General features: G+C 42.1%; 1 protein-coding gene across 1 annotated transcript in view; it reads left to right on the forward strand.

Annotated features, from left to right (window-relative positions):
• Positions 1 to 19,079, forward strand: part of EXOC2 (exocyst complex component 2) — a 357,767-nt gene that overhangs the window by 80,283 nt on the left and 258,405 nt on the right. The gene's annotated exons all lie outside the window — the stretch shown is intronic.

Genomic DNA, 19,079 nt, shown 5'->3' on the forward strand with positions numbered 1-19,079 from the left:
TTAAGCATGTGCGCTCCCTTAAAGTTGCATTTTAAACAGTTGCAGAGCCAAGTCTTGCCACCAGAGGGGAGAAGTTGCAAAATAAACATCTAGCTAATTGGGCTCAGTTTTTAACCACTTGACCTCTGGAAGGCTTTACTCCCTTCATGACCAGGGCATTTTTTGCCATTCGCACTGTGCTACTTTAACTTGAGATTGTGCAGTCATGCAACACTGTACCCAAATTAACCACTTGACAACTGGGCACTTAAACCCCCTTCCTAACCAGACCAATTTTCAGCTTTTGGTGCTCTCACATTTTGAATGACAATTACTCAGTCATGCAACACTGTATCTTTATGAAATTTTTGTCCTTTTTTTTTCACACAAATAGAGCTTTCTTTTGGTGGTATTTAATCACTGCTGGTTTCTTTATTTTTTGCGCCGTAAAAGAAAAAAGACAGAAAAATCTGTAAAAAAATACATTTTTCTTCATTTCTGTTATAATATTTTGCAAATTAGTAATTTTTCTTCATATATTTTGGCCAAAATTTATACCGCTACATATCTTTGGTAAAAATAACCCAAATCGGTGGATATTATTTGGTCTTTTTGAAAGTTATAGAGTCCAAAAGCTATGGTGCGAATATCTGAAAATTGATCACACCTGAAGTACTGACGGCCTATCTAAGTTCTTGAGACCCTAACATGCCAGAAAAGTACAAATACCCCCCAAATGACCCCTTGAAAGAAGACATTCCAAGGTATTTAGAAAGATGCATGGTGAGTTTTTTGAAGTTGTCATTTTTTCCCACAATTCTTTGCAAAATCAAGGTTTTTTTTTACTTTTTTTTTTTCCACAAAATTGTCATATTAGCAGGGTATTTCTCACAGACCGCATATGCATACCACAAATTACACCCCAAAACACATTCTGCTATTACTCCTGAGTATGGCGATACCACATGTGTGAGACTTTTACACAGTGTGGCCACATACAGAGGCCCAACATGCAGGGGAGCACCTTCAGGTGTTCTGGAGCACCCAGGCCAATTCTGACATTTCTCTCCTACATGTAAAAATCATCATTTATTAGCTAGAAAATTACTTAGAACCCCAAAACATTATATATGTTTTTTTAGCAAAGACCCTAGAGAATACAATGGCGGTCGTTGCAACTTTTTATCTCGCACAGTATTTGCGCAGCAATTTTTTTAACGCGTTTTGTTTGGAAAAAAAACTGTTTTGTGCTTTACAAAAACCAAAATAATAACGTTAGCCCAATGTTTTTGCATAATGTGAAAGATGAAGTTACGCCGAGTAAATAGATACCCAACATGTCACCCTTCAAAATTGCACGCGCTTGTGGAATGGCGCCAAACTTTGCTACTCAAAAATCCCCATAGGCGACGCTTTAAAATTTTTTACTGGTTACATGTTTTGAGTTACAGAGGAGGTCTAGGGCCAAAATTATTGCTCTCGCTCTACCGATCGCAGCGATACCTCACATGTGTGGTTTGAACACCGTTTTCATATGTGGGCGGGACTTACGTATGCGTTCGCTTCTGCATGCGAGCACACAGGGACAGGGGCGCTTTAAAAATTTTTTTTTTTTTTTTATTGTTCATTTTACTTTATTTATTTTAGTTTGATGCTTTTTTCCAAAAAAAAAAAATTTTTGACCACTTTTATTTCTATTACAAGGAATATAAACATCCTTGTAATAGGAATATGGCATGACAGGTCCTCTTTACAGTGATATATGGGGTCAATAAGACTCCACATCTCACCTCTAGGCTGGGAAGCCTGAAATTAAAAAAAAAAAAAAAAAAAGATCCTGGTTTCGATCGTAGCGGTGAGTCGGTAGAAGCACCGCAAGGCGGCGGGAAGGGGGGACGTCCCCTCTCGCCTCCCGTAAGAACGATCAAGCAGTGGAACAGCTGCTATGATCGTTCTCATGGTGTAGGGAATCGCCGGCTGAAAAAGCTGATATCTGAATGATGCCTGTAGCTGCAACCATCATTCAGATATCTCCGCACAAAGTCAAGGACGTTGTATGACGGCCGGCGGGCGGGAAGTGGTTAAAACGCTTTTTTTTTTTTTATTTAACACAAAGTTGTCCATTTATACAATATTTCTACCACATAACATGTACATGCCAAAAATGACACCCCAAAATAGATTCTCCTACTCCTCCTGAGTACGGTGATACCACATGTGTGAGACTTCCACAGCCTGGCCACATACAGAGGGCGAGTACAGCTGAGCATGGCTCAGCATGGCAGGGTATGGCGGGGTATTGCGGAGTATTGCGGAGTATGGCGGGGTATGGCGGGGTATGGCGGGGTATGGCGGGGTATGGCGGGGGCATGGCAGAGTATGGCGGGGGCATGGCAGAGTATGGCGGGGGCATGGCAGAGTATGGCGGGGGGCATGGCAGAGTATGGCGGGGGGCATGGCAGAGTATGGCGGGGGGCATGGCAGAGTATGGCGGGGGGCATGGCAGAGTATGGCGGGGGGCATGGCAGAGTATGGCGGGGGGGCATGGCAGAGTATGGCGGGGGGCATGGCAGAGTATGGCGGGGGGCATGGCAGAGTATGGCGGGGGGCATTGCAGAGTATGGCGGGGGGCATTGCAGAGTATGGCGGGGGGCATTGCAGAGTATTGTGGGGGCATTGCAGAGTATTGCACAGCATTGCAGAGTATTGTGGGGGCATTGCAGAGTATTGCACAGCATTGCAGAGTATTGTGGGGGCATTGCAGAGTATTGCACAGCATTGCAGAGTATTGTGGGGGCATTGCAGAGTATTGCACAGCATTGCAGAGTATTGTGGGGGCATTGCAGAGTATTGCACAGCATTGCAGAGTATTGTGAGGGTATTGCAGAGTATTGCACAGCATTGCAGAGTATTGTGGGGGCATTGCAGAGTATTGCAGAGTATTGTGGGGGTATTGCAGAGTATTGCAGAGTATTGTGGGGGTATTGCAGAGTATTGTGGGGGTAATGCAGAGTATTGCACAGCATTGCAGTAGTGAGGGATGGCTGAGCATGGATGGATGGATGGATGGATGTCTCTGCGCAGCGCTGTGGGCACTACACATACAGCCCACAGCGCTGCAGACATCCATCCGTCCCCCTCCCCGCTCACAGTGTACCGATCGGTACACAGGAGGGGAGGAGAGGAACCGGCGTCATCAGATGACGCCGGTCTGTTTACATGTGATCCCGCCGTCATTTGACGGCTCGATCACATGGTAAACGGCCGCGATCAGCGGCCATTTACCGGGATCCGTGATGCGCCGGGTCCCCTGGACCCGGCGGTCACGGATGTGTTCGGGTGCGCGCCCCAGGGGGCGCGCAAGAGGGGAATTCTGGGAGGACGTCATAGTACGTCCACTCAGAGTTATCCAACCGCCCTGCAGCCGTCATTCGGCTATGGGCCGGTTGGTAAGTGGTTAAATCTATATAATTTTTTCACACAGAGCTTTCTTTTGAACGTGATGATCACTGTTATAAGCAATAGTTTTAACTATCATGAATGGCTTTTATTCATGACAACATCCTTACTATTGTGATGCTGTGATTGGCTACAGTTAATCAAGTGGTACAGGGTGCCAGGTACCATGTGATAGCTGTGGGCCAATCACAGCATCACATAGTAAGCAAGTTGTCATAAATGGAAGCCATTCATGACAGTTTTGCTTACATGTAATCTTGTGATTGCTGTGATTGGTCATATCGATCACATGGTATCCCTGATACAGCAGTGATGGGATTGTGCACATGTGCTGAGCGACGTAACAGCACTAAGGATGAGCTCCGGCGTGTTCGCATGGCGCACGTGCCGAGCCCGCCAGGAAGTCGGCACGGCGCAGCGCTAATCACAGGCAGGGAGACATTTCCCGATCTCTGCAGCCGCACATCGGGAAATGTCTCACTGCTTGTGATTAGCGCTGCGCCGTGCCGACTTCCTGGCGGGCTCGGCACGTGCGCCATGCGAACACGCCGGAGCTCATCCCTAAACAGCACGTCGCTCAGTGTGGAGCTGCCGCCCACCCACAGTAAATGTACTGTGGGTGAGCGGCAAGCGGTTAAATGACAAGCAGCACTGACTATTTTTAATCCTTATGCTGCTAGTATTAGTAAATAGTAAAGTATATCATATTTACTGGTTTTACATTTTTTTTTGTACATTTCTTTAGTTATTTCCTGGTTTCTAGGCCTAGGCAATGGTGTCATATACATCCCAGGAGTCTTCGGGAGGGGAGGAGGGGTTATCTCAGCTAAGTACACCCTTCTGCCTGCATGCCTGAGCTAAGGTCAGATGGACTCTAGGAAATAAATGCTACGTGAATCATCTGCCGTTGTTCAAGTTAGCCAGAAATGCTGGGGGGTATTTTTCAAAGGGATTTCTCAGCAAAATAAAGCTTGGAGATATGGATGGATGGGTGAGTTTGCTTTGAATATTACAAATGAATAGTGTTTTTGGGTTGTATGCTCAGATGCAGTGTAGTTTTGCTTTAAGACAAAATCGCACATCTATTCTGTACTAGTTTTCCATGAAATGTTCTATATAAATTCCATCCACCTTTTCATGTGTTTTACATTGACATGTAGTTACAGTGTGTTGCTACTGCACCTTGAATCGCTTTGACAGGAGACTGTTATGTTAGCAGTCACAGAATGAAAGATTTGCTTCACTGGCATTTTATTAAATTTTCTCTTGTGAATCTGTTCAGATCTGCCAGTCACACTCATGTTTTATTTACATTATTTATTTTATTATTTATTTTACATTTTCAATAAATATTAAGCTGAATTCTAGACAATCAATACACATACACACTTACGATATACGGTGTGTGTGTGACATGTTTTACCTGTCAAAGAATTCTTGTTTCTGTCTGTTACTGAGATATACAAGGCCCTGGCACATAGCAATGCAACTTGGAGACCTATTTTTTTTTGTTTTTTTTTTACCTCAGTTAAAGGATTCCTATGCAATCTGTTGTGGCTTACAGCACTTAGTTTCTTCTTTTTTGTCAAGCTAAGATCATTTGAGCAAGTACAGAAAATACTGTTGATCTTGTCAGAAACTTAGTGTCCTTGACGCTTTATGTGAGCTGCAGAAAAAATTATCTTCTTTCCTGGCTATCTTCAGTAACCTACCAATTGCCCTGCCTCCCATCTAATGGAGATGAAGAGATACAGACATGTTTTGGAGTCCATATCAGAAGAGCAGACTAGGATGACAACCATGGCTCCCTCCATAGATACAATGGAGGAGTGATGTAGCCACATAGCGTGTTATTTGCAGGTTTACCAGAGAATCCACATGTGTAAAGCTTTTTCACAGCTTGGATGCATAGAGGGTCCCAAAATCCAATCCCAGAGATCACAGTAGTAAGCAATGGCATCATGGAAGACAACCACTGTTTACCACTGGACATGTGATCGCTGTGATTGGTCATTACTACAGAGACTGATTTAAGTCAAATTTTGTACAGCTCCCTACAACCTGACATCTCGATCTCAATTATCATCTAATATTATTTCACGTGTATATTACAGCTCCAATGTAGACATATATCTGCCTGTGCATTGCTGGTCCTTGTTGCACCCCTCTACCCATGTACATATATTATATCCCAAGCCCCTTCTACTCTGTCCATTCTGTACTATATAGCAAAGAATATATCCTAATATTTGAGGTAGAAGCAGCAATGTTTATTTAAGGGGTTCGGCAATATTGTGCTAAACCTTCTTAAAATGTACACTCACTGTGTAATAATTTTACCAATTTGTCCAATTTAATTTGGAGATTTCATCCACCACCCATAGACCCATCGTTCTGCAGGTAGTGCAAACCTCGCCCATTGAAAATGCCACTACTTGTGCATGCATTTCACATCTTATATTTGGGGGTAACTCTTAATACTATGTAGCCATACACAATGCAAGGAGGTTTCTGTGGGCAGGGAATTAAAGGTCAAAACTTTGCAAAGTGAAGTGAACGTCATAACACCGTGTACTTACACAGTGCATTCCCAATGATAATCTATATATATTCTTACAAGATACATACATTGTGTGTATACAGGGGATGTGGAACTCTAGCAGGAAGGTCAAGAAAATGGGATGTATTTTAATTTTACCCTTGGATTATTCCTTTCCTATAAAACACAAGGTAAACAAAGTCACTGTCAGCCTGACAACCCAGCTTAGTGGTAGTGAGACAAGGTACATCTGATAAGGCCAAGTTATTTGCCAGGAAATTAAACCAGCACTCTAGATAGCTGACCAACCTGACCTTTTTACTTTCTATGTAAACATGTCTAAATTCCAGGAGAAAATTGACTACTTTATTACAAACCAACTGTTGTTCCACGGGATGATTGCAACCAGGGGTTTATTTTAAGTGTTTTAGTCACAATATTTTCAGACAGCGCAGCTTAATATAATTCTCTTCTGTTTTTTGCAATAAAATACAATACGTTTTACTTAGTTGAAATATTTTAGATTTTTTATGTAAGAACATTTAAATAAAAGTATAATTGCTGATTTGTATAGTACCTACAGGTACAAATTGTATCTATACAGGGTGTATAAGGCCCCCTTCACGCTGGGGCGATGGGTGCATCGGCGGTAAAGCGCCGCTATTTTTAGCGGCGCTTTACCGTCAATTTCACGGCCCTATTCGGTCGCTAGCAGGACGCTTTTAACCCCCGCTAGCGGCCGAGAAAGGGTTAAAACCACCCGCAGCAGCGCTTTGCCGGCAGTATAGCCACGCTGCCCATTGATGTCAATGGGCAGGGGTGGTGGAGGAGCGGTATACACACTGCTCCTTCACTGCTCCAAAGATGCTGCTAGCAGGACATTTTTTAGCGTCCTGCCAGCGCACCGTTCCAGTGTGAAAGCCCTCGGGGCTTTCACATTGGAGAGACAGGAGCGGCTCTTTCAGGGCGCTTTGCAGGTGCTATTTTTAGCGCTGTAGCGCCTGCAAAGCGCCCCAGTGTGAAAGGGGTCTAATAATAACATAAGGAGCTGTAGTGTAGAAAAATAGGCATAATGTGTCTAGAAAGAATTGCCACAACTTTGCCCACCATACAAATCAGTAGAAGTGCATATAGAGTCAGAACAGATGCCTGAAGATTACATACGTCATACAAATCAAGAGAAATGTCCATACATACAGTATAGGAAGCTATACTAAAGGTTGTAAAGGACTGCACAAACTGTTAGCGCTATATAAATCCTATATAATAATATAATACCAAGCTTACAGATAAAATTACAACCAGCATATAGAACAAGGTACTGTGCACCATTTACCCATACAAAAGAATTGTTACTGAGAAGCAATGTTAAACCAAAAAGCTTATTTTTATCATATTGCAGCTTTCCAATTGATGACTGCATTTGTTTTCTTTTTTCAATTTTTTTTTTTTAGTCTATTTTCATCTGATTTACTCAGCCAGTAAGTCTGTTGTTTTCCAAAAGCTCTTCTGAAAACGTATCGGTTTACAGGGATGAGACACACTATTTCCCACTGACAGGGGTCCTTACAGTGATCAGCTTTTACTTATTTATGTAAAACCTTTAGCCCAGAAATTAGAGCTGCACAATTAATCGTTAAAAATCGCTTTCGCGATTTTTTTTTTTTTTTTCCCCTGTTGCGATCTTGACAAAGTATTTCCTGATTCTTTCTATGCAGAGAATTCTCTCTGCTCTGCTAAAGCCAACAGCCATCAAAAGAAAGGGGGGGGGGGAGGGCAGTCTGCCAAGAATCACAACATTCTTCAGCAGTGGAACTTAAAGTGGTTGTAAACTCTTACAGACCACTTTGTGCTACAGGTAAGCCTATAATTAGGCTTACCTGTAGCTACCCCGGATATCTCCTAAACCTGCACGGTTTAGGAGATATCCCCTGTATTTGCATGTGCCAACGTCTTCGGCACATGCGCACTGACACAAACTGAAGCGCCGGAGCCACGATACCCGGAAGTAACCCCCGGGAGTGATGTCGGCTGCCGGAGCGGTGTACAGGCACCGCATCGGGGGCTTTGATCTCAGGTGAGTATTACATAATGAGCTAGTATGCTATGCATACTAGCTCATTATGCCTTTGTCTTGTAGGTGTTAGTTTTTTGTTTTCCTCAAAGTGGGTTTACAACCACTTTAAGTATAAACATTGTAACGATTTGTCCTTTAGATTAAAGGAATACACTTTGGTGTGTAAATGAGGGAAGTTTAACCACTTAAACACTAATGCCGCATACACACGAGCGGACTTCTCTTCGGACTGAACTCTGAAGGACTTTTCGACGGAGTTCCGATGAAATGGACTTGCCTACACACGATCCCACCAAAGTCCGATCATTTTGAATGTGATGATCTACGACCGGATTAGAAAAGGGAGTTCAATAGCTAGTAGCCAATAGCTGCCCTTGCGTCGTTTTTGATCCGACAGACTAGCATACAGATGAACGTTTTTTTCGATAGAAATCGAGTCCGTCGGAAAGATTTGAAATATGTTCTATTTCTAAGGTCGGTCAGATTTTTCGACAGAAAAGGTCCGATGAAGCCCACACACGATCGGAATGTCTGACTGATTTGTTCTGTCGGACCTTTTCTGCCGGAAAGTCCGATCATGTGTACGCGGCATAAACTTTTTTCTGACATTTGTTGGTTTTCTAGTTATATATATACACACACACACACAGTGGGAACGGACAGTATTCGGACCCCCTTAAATTTTTCACTCTTTGTTATATTGCAGCCATTTGCTAAAATCATTCAAGTTCATTTTTTTCCTCATTAATGTACACACAGCACCCCATATTGACAGAAAAACACAGAATTGTTGACATTTTTGCAGATTTATTAAAAAAGAAAAACTGAAATATCACATGGTCCTAAGTATTCAGACGCTTTGCTCAGTATTTAGTAGAAGCACCCTTTTGATCTAATACAGCCATGAGTCTTTTTGGGAAAGATACAACAAGTTTTTCACACCTGGATTTGGGGATCCTCTGCCATTCCTCCTTGCAGATCCTCTCCAGTTATGTCAGGTTGGATGGTAAATGTTGGTGGACAGCCATTTTTAGGTCTCTCCAGAGATGCTCAATTGGGTTTAAGTCAGGGCTTTGGCTGGGCCATTCAAGAACAGTCACGGAGTTGTTGTGAAGCCACTCCTTCATTATTTTAGCTGTGTGCTTAGGGTCATTGTCTTGTTGGAAGGTAAACCTTCAGCCCAGTCTGAGGTCCTGAGCACTCTGGAACAGGTTTTCAATCAGGATATCCCTGTATTTGGCCGTATTCATCTTTCCCTCGATTGCTACCAGTCGTCCTGTCCCTGCAGCTGACAAACACCCCCACAGCATAATGCTGCCACCACCATGCTTGACTGTTGGGACTGTATTGGACAGGTGATGAGCAGTACCTGGTTTTCTCCACACATACCGCTGAGAATTAAGGCCAAAAAGTTCTATCCTGGTCTCATCAGACCAGCGAATCTTATTTCTCACCATCTTGGAGTCCTTCAGGTGTTTTTTTTAGCAAACTCCATGCGGGCTTTCATGTGTCTTGCACTGAGGAGAGGCTTCCGTCGGGCCACTCTGCCATAAAGCCCCGACTGGTGGAGGGCTGTAGTGGTGGTTGACTTTCTACAACTTTCTCCCACCTCCGACTGCATCTCTGGAGCTCAGCCACAGTGATCTTTGGGTTCTTCTTTACCTCTCTCACCAAGGCTCTTCTCCCCCCGATAGCTCAGTTTGGCCGGATGGCCAGCTCTAGGAAGGGTTCTGGTCGTTCCAAACCTCTTCCATTTAAGGATTATTGAAGCCACTGTGCTCTTAGGAACCTTAAAGTGGATGTAAAACCAATGTCATCCTTTCTAAACTACTGCCGTAGGGGTTATCTATAAGGATATACATGCCTCCTGCATGTATCTTTACCTGTCAAATGTCTCCCCTCTGTCTGTTATGAGAGCTGAAAAACAGCAGATTGTGTGGGTGGGTCTGTTGTCTGGAGCTCGGTGGGTGGAGTCGTGATGTCAGTAGACTCCCCGCCCACCTCTACATTCCCCTTGCATGCATTTTCTCCTGTGTATTTCTAACTGAACTTCTGCTATGATCACTAACATCCAGTGAAAAGACAGGAAAGTAACCACATGACTTCAGCATGCCAAACCATGCTGAGGTGTGGAACAGCCAATCCTTGCAGAGCTGCTGAAGAAAGGAGTGGGGGAGGGAATTAAAAAAAATCATGCATGTGTTTTAGGCTAGTGCACGAGATATGTAAATCACCTGTCACTCACAGCAAGGGGGAGTATTTGACAAAGTTTTTCTCAGTTTGTCAAGATTTTTCTCACTGAACAATAAAAGAGGATTGCTCAGAGATGGATTAACTCTGTGTGGCAAGACTGGACTCAAATGATAGGAAATCTTATACTCTACAGTATGATAAAAAAAAATTGGGTTTACATCCACTTTAAGTGCAGCAGAATTTTTTTTGTAACCTTGGCCAGATCTGTGCCTTGCCACAATTCTGTCTCTGAGCTCTTCAGGCAGTTCCTTTGACCTCATGATTCTCATTTGCTCTGACATGCACTGTGAGCTGTAAGGTCTTATATAGACAGGTGTGTGGCTTTCCTAATCAAGTCCAATCAGTATAATCAAACACAGCTGGACTCAAATGAAGGTGTAGAACCATCTCAAGGATGATCAGAAGAAATGGACATGTTTTTCTGTCAATATGGGGTGCTGTGTGTACATTAATGAGGAAAAAAATGAACTTAAATGATTTTAGCAAATGGCTGCAATATGACAAAGAGTGAAAAATTGAAGGGGGTCTGAATACTTTCTGTACCCACTATATATATATATATATATATATATATATATATATATATATATATATATATATATATATATATAATGATTTTTTTTTGTAGAGACCCTAGAGAATAAAATGGTGGTTGTTGCAATATTTTATGTCACACTGTATTTGCACAGCTGTCATTCAAATGCAATTTTTTGGTTCAAAATTTCACTTTATTGAATTAAAAAAAAAAATAACCAGTAGAGTTAGCCCGATTTTTTTTGTGTAATTTGAAAGATTTTACGTCACGAGAATCGTGATCTTTTTATTCTAAGCAAAAAAATTGCAATTCTCATTTTGGCCAGAATCGTGCAGCTCTACCAGAAAGGAAAAAAAAAAACGTTTGCTGTAAGTGCTTATAAAGTATTAGCTGGAGTTTGGCTTCAATTTGTTAGTGTATTTAATTTGCTTGTATATTTAACACTATCCTTTCCCAAACTGACAATGCTGCTGTCTGCTGTGCCCCCTGTGCTCATTCATCTAGAGTGGAGGCACTCTAATACAGGAGGTGTTCCTGGTCGATTAACAGGTGAAAACAGAGGGAATAAAGCCTAAAAAAAAATAAAACAAATGCAGTCACTATATCTAATGATTGGTAAGCTGCAACAAACTTACTGTTGGTTTAATACCGCTTTAGACATAGAGAGCAGTGGAAGTGCCTATACATACAGAATTTAAACAAATTGTCATAATCTAATAAATATTGTTTTGTTTAATACAGCTAGTTATATAGAGCTATCAATTTACACAGCTCTTTGTATATATTGTGCATTCACATCAGTCCCTGTCTTCAAGGAGCTTACAATCTAAGGCCCCTAACTCGCATTCATACATTCACATATTAGGGTCAATTTAGACAGGGATCCAATTAACCTACATGTATGTCTCTGCTCTGTGCACAGATGCAGTGGTTGGGATTCAAACAGATGTGCTTCTAGGCAGAAGTGCTAACAACTTAGCCATTTCTCTGTTAAAAATTAGAGATTCAGTATCACCTCAATCACATTATAGTTGCCAGTGTAATGGAAGTCACAACTTTAAAGTAGTGAACGTTGATAAACCACAAATTTTTTACATAGCCAACATGATATATGAAATATAATTTATACTTTTGTGTGTGTGTGTGTATATATATATATATATATATATATATATATATATACACACACTAAATTACCAAAAGTATTGGGACACCTGCCTTTACACGCACATGAACTTTAATGGCATCTCAGTTAGTCTGTAGGGTTAAATATTGAGTTGGCCCACCCTTTTCAGCTATAACTGCTTCAAATCTTCTGGGAAGGCTGTCCACAAGGTTTAGGAGTGTGTCTATGGGAATGTTTAACCATTCTTCCAGAAGCGCATTTGTGAGGTCAGTATCAGGGCTGGGCCCTTCCTTCTCTAAGCTGGCCGCTCAGCTGTCGGCTAATTGCCAGCTCCTATCTCTCCACAGTGACTCACCTGTTGATGATATCCTGCTTGTCATTCCTGCCTATTTAAGCCATCCAGTCCAGATGATCTCTGCCTTCGCCTTGGTCACATCTCTAAAGACGCTCTCCTGTGTTCCTGTTAAAGACTTGCTTGGCTGACATTCCTTCTGGCTCCAGATTCTGCTTGCTGTTCTACTACGCTCCTCTCTGGCTCCCTGACGTTTTGGCTTGTCTGACTATCCATTACGGTTCCTGAACGCTGGCTATGTTTTAACTACGTGCACTGTTTACCTTTTTTTATTATTATCATTAAACAAGTGTAATTTAACTGTACTTCTGTCTCAGTCTGATTCATGGTTTCTGTGTCAGAAACCATGAATCAGACTGAGACAGAAGTACAGTTTAGGCCTCATGTACACTGCTGCTGGTAAACGGATGTTAGGATCAGTTGGGCATTTTTTTCAACTGCTCCTGAACTCTCCTCTGTTATCTTATCAGTACATGTCCACAGGTTCATTTATAGTTAGTTCTAGGTAGTTGCGTTTAGAAGCTTTTTTTGGAACTTAAAAAAAAATGCCTTCAGAAGCTGTGTTGAGGCATTTCAAACGCCAAACGCACCTACCCGCGTTTAGGCGCGTTTTTGTCTAGTAGCGTTTTTAAAAGGAAACATATTCATTACTTTTGAGCCTTAAAAATGCTACAAACACACCAAAAACTCAATTATCACTGTATGCAAGCTTGATATAGCAGACGTTCCTCTGGTGGCACGGTTTTCCTCATGTTGGTGTCCATGCGAACTAGACTGGGTCTAACCTTTTCCAAGAGAACGTCAAAGGTGGCAATTGACATGCGTGTAAAATTAAAAAAATTCTCTGGGTAATTACACAGCTGAACATACATACTGTATTAGAAAAGTATCCTGTGGACATGCGTTGAGTCATCAATGAATTTGTCCAGTAGCAACGAACTCTGACGCAATTTTCTACCTCTTTGGAGCCTCAGCAAAAGCAACATCAGGAGCATTTCCTCACACATGCTCATCATGGGATCCATATTAACAAACCAACCAAAAAATAACAGTTAGCTACAAGCACACTGCTTTCTCAGCTGCTACTCACACTGTTCTCTCACAGAATGGCTGAAATTGTTAATAAATACTTTTTTTAGTGCTTTCTAATCATGTGGGAGGGTCTCCTGAGGTTATCTTTAGTAAACGCTCCTGAACGCAAACGCCGCTAAATGAGGCTTGTAAATGCTGCTAAACACACGTTTTAAACGTGGATTACTAGCTATGATGTTCCAGCGTTCAGGAGATGTTGAGAAACGTCCTGTATACATGAAGCCTAAAAGGTAAACCGTAAACGTAGTCGGAACATAGCCAGTGTTCAGGAACTGGAACGTATAGTCAGACAAGCCAAAACGTCAGGGAGCCAGAGAGGAGCGTAGTAGAACAGCAAGCAGGATTTGGAGCCAGAAGGAATGTCAGCCAAGCAAGTCTTTAACAGGAACACAGGAGAGCGTCTCTAGAGATGTGACCAAGGCAAAGTCAGAGATCACCTGGACTGGCTTAATTAGGCAATACTGACGAGCAGGATATCATCAACAGGTGAGTCACTGTGGAGAGATAGGAGCTGGCAATTAGCCAACAGCTGAGCAGCCATCTTAGAGAAGGAAGGTCTGAGCCCAGCCCTGACAGTCAGGCACTGATGTGGATGAGAAGGCTCTAATTAATTCCAAAGGCGTTATATCACGTTGAGGTCAAGACTCTGTGCATGCCAGTCAAGTTCCTCCATCCCAAACTCGCTCATCCATGTCTTTATGGACCTTGCTTTGTGCACTGGTCCAAATCATTTAATATGGGGGGGGGTTACGGTGTGGGGTTGTTTTTCAGGGCCACTGCAGTAAAAACTTGAAATGGATTTGGCATGGCCCCTTAGTTCCAGTGAGGGGAACTCTTAAGATGTCAGCATACCAAGTCATTTTTGACAATTTTGTGCTCCCAACTTTGTGGGAACATTTTGGGAATGGCTTCTTCCTCTTCCAACATGACTGTGCACCAGTGCACAAATCAAGGTCCATAAAGACATGGATGAGCGAGTTTGTGGTTGGGGAACTTGACTGGCCTGCACAGAGCCCTGACCTCAACCCCATAGAACACCTTTGAGATGAATTAGAGTGGACACTGCGAGCCAGGCCTTCTCGTCCACATCAGTGCATGACCTCACAAATGCACTTCTGGAATAATGGTCAAACATTCCCATAGACACACTCCTAAACCTTGTGGACAGCCAAAATGGGAGATCTAGTCTGTGCCCAAGTTTGCTGGCCCCCCTGATCGGTTGAGAAGAGCACTATAAACGGCATCATCATTCTGCTTAATGTGACTACCTGTAATGGGAGTCATGTAAGTCCGGTGAGTGGGCTGTGTGTCTGATGTTGGTGGAGGGAGAACATTAAACACTCTGATATGGAGCTGACAATTCACCATTTGCAACCCAGTTGGAGACATCTGGTGGCTGTATATGGACATTGCACTGAATGCTTTTTTTTTTTTTTTTTTTTTTTTTTTTGAGCACTTATTTACTTAATCACTTGGTTTTATTTGATTGTTTTTGTTTTTCAAAATAGTTGATGAACTTTACTAATTGGGGAGAGTGGTTATAATAACGCACATTTATCACTTATCGATTTTCACCTGAAAATGGGCAGCTCTGCTAAGATTGTGTTTGCACAAAACATAACACCGATTTATTGCGCAGGTTAAGGGAGCACGCCCAAATTTAACACCTGCCGTGTGGAAATGGATGCCCGGTCACCCGCACCACAAGGATGCCGCTGTTTGCTGTTGCTACCTAACCTGAACTCCCAGAAACCCTGGCATCCGCCTGCCCACCACGCTACACCACTGGCGGCACCCCTGACTGATGTGCGCTCTAGGCAGGCGCTTATCTTGCCTGTAGATAGCGCAGGCCCTGCTGTTGGTATGGTGTTTTTGGGGTGATGTGCAGTGCCATTTCACCTCCAAACATGGTGTGTATTATGGCATCCAAGGAGTTCTATTTTGGTATCCTCTGACCAGACTATATTCTTCCAGTATTTCACAGGCTTGTCTAAATGTTGTGCAGCAAGCTTTAAACAAGCTTCAACATGTTTTTTCTTCAGCAATGGAGTCTTGCATGGTGAGCATGCATACAGGCCATTGCAGTTGAGTGCATTATTGTGTTCTTTGAAACAATTGTACCTGCTAATTCCAGGTGTCTGAAGCTCTCCACAACTGGTCACTGGCTCTTGGACAACTCTTCTGATAATTCTTTTCACTCCTCTGTCAGAAGTCCTGCGAGGAGCACCTAGTCGTGGCCAGTTTATGGTAAAATTATGTTCTTTCCACTTCTGGATTATGGCCCCCACAGAGCTCAATGGAACGTTCAGAAATTTAGAAAACATTCTGTAACCAATGCCATCAGTATGTTTTGCAACAAGGTACAAAGGTAATATTGTTACATCAATTAAGTAGCTGTATCTAGAAACTACTTTGGTGTCAGTTCCAATTTCAAGTCAAAAAGTCCACAAGGGAGAAAATTGGGAAAAGGGGGAGGGACTTTGTGATGCCTACTGTATTATCTCACAAAGTATGTAAAACACATACTAATAAAATCAAGTACATGATCCTGATTGCATTAATTCAGAGCCCCCACGCATTTCGACGGATTAAATCTTCCTCAGGGGGTGGCATTTGATGGCATATCGGAAGAATCTCTAGAATACATACAAAGGTAAGTATACATGAATGAAAAAGTACAGTAGTTAATCCAGTGTATAATACAAACATCTCATATTATGCTGGAGGTCCACAAGAAGGACAGGAATGCCAAGCGCCGGAAACCGTGTGTCCCAAACACAAGGGATATATGAGGATCAACAAATAGGGTAGTGAGTATGCATGAAAGCAGATAAACAGTAATGAAAAAAATATATAAATTCATGTATATTCATGGACAAAAACAAGCCTAGTAGGTCAATACCTGAGAATTTCTTCTTTTGTGTAGCTAGTTATCACATAGACACAATTTAAACCTCAAAGTGGAAGATCTGTCCCTCTGTGGTCACCCCCAGAGACCTATAAAGGACAAAGGAGGGACCTCAGAAAACTCACATTATGCCTCATGGTTTATTACCATCTAACCTTCAATGATATGTGGTTCTTTTATGGCATTATGATGCTTTCCCCTAGATTGTTTTTCTTGGGGTCATTATAATGTTATTTTAATAAACACTTGATTTTATTGGTATATATGTTTTACATATTTGGTGAGATAAAACAGTAGGTATCCCTCCCCCTTTTCCCCATTTTCTCCCTTGTGGACTTTTTGAAGGTTGCAAAGGTCCTGAGAGAGCTCTTTGCTTTACCCATCATGAAATGTTTCTTGTGTGACACCTTGGTAATGAGACATCTTTTTATAGGCCATCCTTTGAGACTGAACCAGCTGATATTAATTTGCACTGACAAGGGGTGGGATTGATTTCTAATTATTGATAGATTTCAGCAGGTGTCTTGGCTTTCCATGCCTTTTTGCACCTCTCTTTCTTCGTGTGTTCAATACTTTTCCCTGTGTCATTCCATTTTATTATACAGTGGAACCTCGGTTTGCGAGGAACGCGGTTAACGAGCGTTTCGCAAACCAAGCACTGTATTTCTAAAACTCCTAACTCGGTTTGTGAGTGTTGTCTCGCAAAACGAGCAGGATTCAGGCTAAAAACGGTGTGCAGTACTGCTTTTGGCCTGAGGTGGGGGGCGCCGGAGCCGAGCAGAACCGAAAGTCGCAGATCGGCGCCATTCGGAAATGCACAGTAAGGCCCGAGGACAGTTCGGCTGACCTCGGCAAACCTCGGAAAGGCTCGTGAACGGAGTCTTTCTGAGGTTTGCAGAGGTCCGCCGAAGTGTCCCTCGGGCCTTTTCGCCCATTTCCGAGGCTCTCCGGAGGCCCCCCGCCTCTGGCCGCATGCGGTATTGTATCCCATTGAAGTCAATGCGGAACAAATTATTTTCGTTTCCATTGACTTCAATGGGAAAACTCGCTTTGATATGCAAGTAAATTGGATTACGAGCATACTCCTGGAACGGATTCTGCTCGTAATCCGAGGTTCCACTGTACAAAGCTTAATTTTTGAACTTATTTGTTTTGGTTTCTTTGTATGTATGGATTGCATGGGTTGCTAATGACGTGGTTCAATACTTATTTTACTCGCTGTATGTATGTGTGTGTGTTTTATTTTTATTTATATATATATATATATATATATATATATATATATATATATATATATATAAAATCGTTTTTTTCTCAGTACAGTCAGTTAATTTGGCTGTGTCACAATTTCAGCCAGGCATTATGTTGCAACAAAACTAAGAGCCATATAATCATCCTTTTACCATAAATGCACTAATGTTATATAAATGCCCCCTAATTTTAACAGGCCATTTTGATATGTTAATTGTCATGTTCTCTGTGTGAAACATTCAATGTTGTAATAAAAAGAATGTGGGGGAAAGCAAGGCAACTTTGATGTGGGAATTGTTATTTGTGGTTGTCGCTGTAGTAGTCCAATCATAAGCTTTACTATAGCTAGCTTTCAGTTTCACATGTATACAGTCATTTGCAGTATGAACACTCCTAAGTCTAGTAAAAATATTCTCTACTAGTAGATACTCATTTTTAAAGGAACATTTTTATTAGCTGGCATATTTGTGACTTACACAGTGCCTGCTCTATTTATTTTTATGGCAGTTCCCCTGAAATAAGTTAAACTGCAAACATCAGTAGGATTATATAATTGCATGTTCGTTAAAATGACAAATGGTAACATTTCTCAGGGGATCAAACAGAAAAACCTGAAATGGCAAATTAATGATTTTGGAATTAAAGGATAGCTGTATTTTCTATGATTTTTAAAACCAACTGAAACCTTGAAGTTTCCGCTACATGGTTTGTACATATAAGGCCTTGTGTATACTGGACGTTTTCTAAACTCTCCTAGAAGCCTTCCCCCTGGCCTCAGCATTTTGGGAAAAAAAATGTCTGATGCTTGTAAAAGTGTGTAACATGTTTAGTCCTGTATATCTGCATCAAGTGTTTGGTCATTAATTAATTTCATTGGCCAGAATAAAAAAAATATTCTGGCCATTGAAATTAACAACCATACGATTTACGCAGCTAAACGTCCGTCAAGCGTTTTTCCTGCCAAAACTCTGCTATTCCTGGATGCACTGGCAGTGGGGTTTTCCTGCCCCTAAACTCTCCTGCCATTAAATACCTCTAAAAGTGTATGGGTGTATGGACACATATGCTAACATGCAAATGATTTTGTGGCAGGAAAAAAAAAAAACCCACCAGACGCCTTTAGGAGCAGCTGTAAAAACGTCCAGTGTGCATGAGGCCTAAAGCCTCGTACACACGACCGGATTTTCGGCAGACAAAGCGTCAAGACTTTTGTCCGAAGGGCGTGTGCCAGGAACTTGTCTTGCATACAAATGGTACACAATTGTCGGCCAACAAACACCAACGTAGTGGCGTACTACGTGGAATTTCAACTCTTAAGCGCCACCCTTTGGGCACCTTCTGCTAATGTTGTGTTTGGTGAGCACTGATTCCGAGCATGCGTGTTTGTACTTTGACTTTTGTGTGACAGACTTGTGTACACACGATGGGAAAATCTGACAACAGACCGCTGTCCGCCGAAAATTTATTAGCCTGCTAACCAACATTTGTCGGCGGAAAGTTGGACAACA

The sequence above is a fragment of the Aquarana catesbeiana genome, linkage group LG05, assembly GCF_042186555.1.
Source record: "Aquarana catesbeiana isolate 2022-GZ linkage group LG05, ASM4218655v1, whole genome shotgun sequence".
Taxonomy (NCBI): domain Eukaryota; kingdom Metazoa; phylum Chordata; class Amphibia; order Anura; family Ranidae; genus Aquarana; species Aquarana catesbeiana.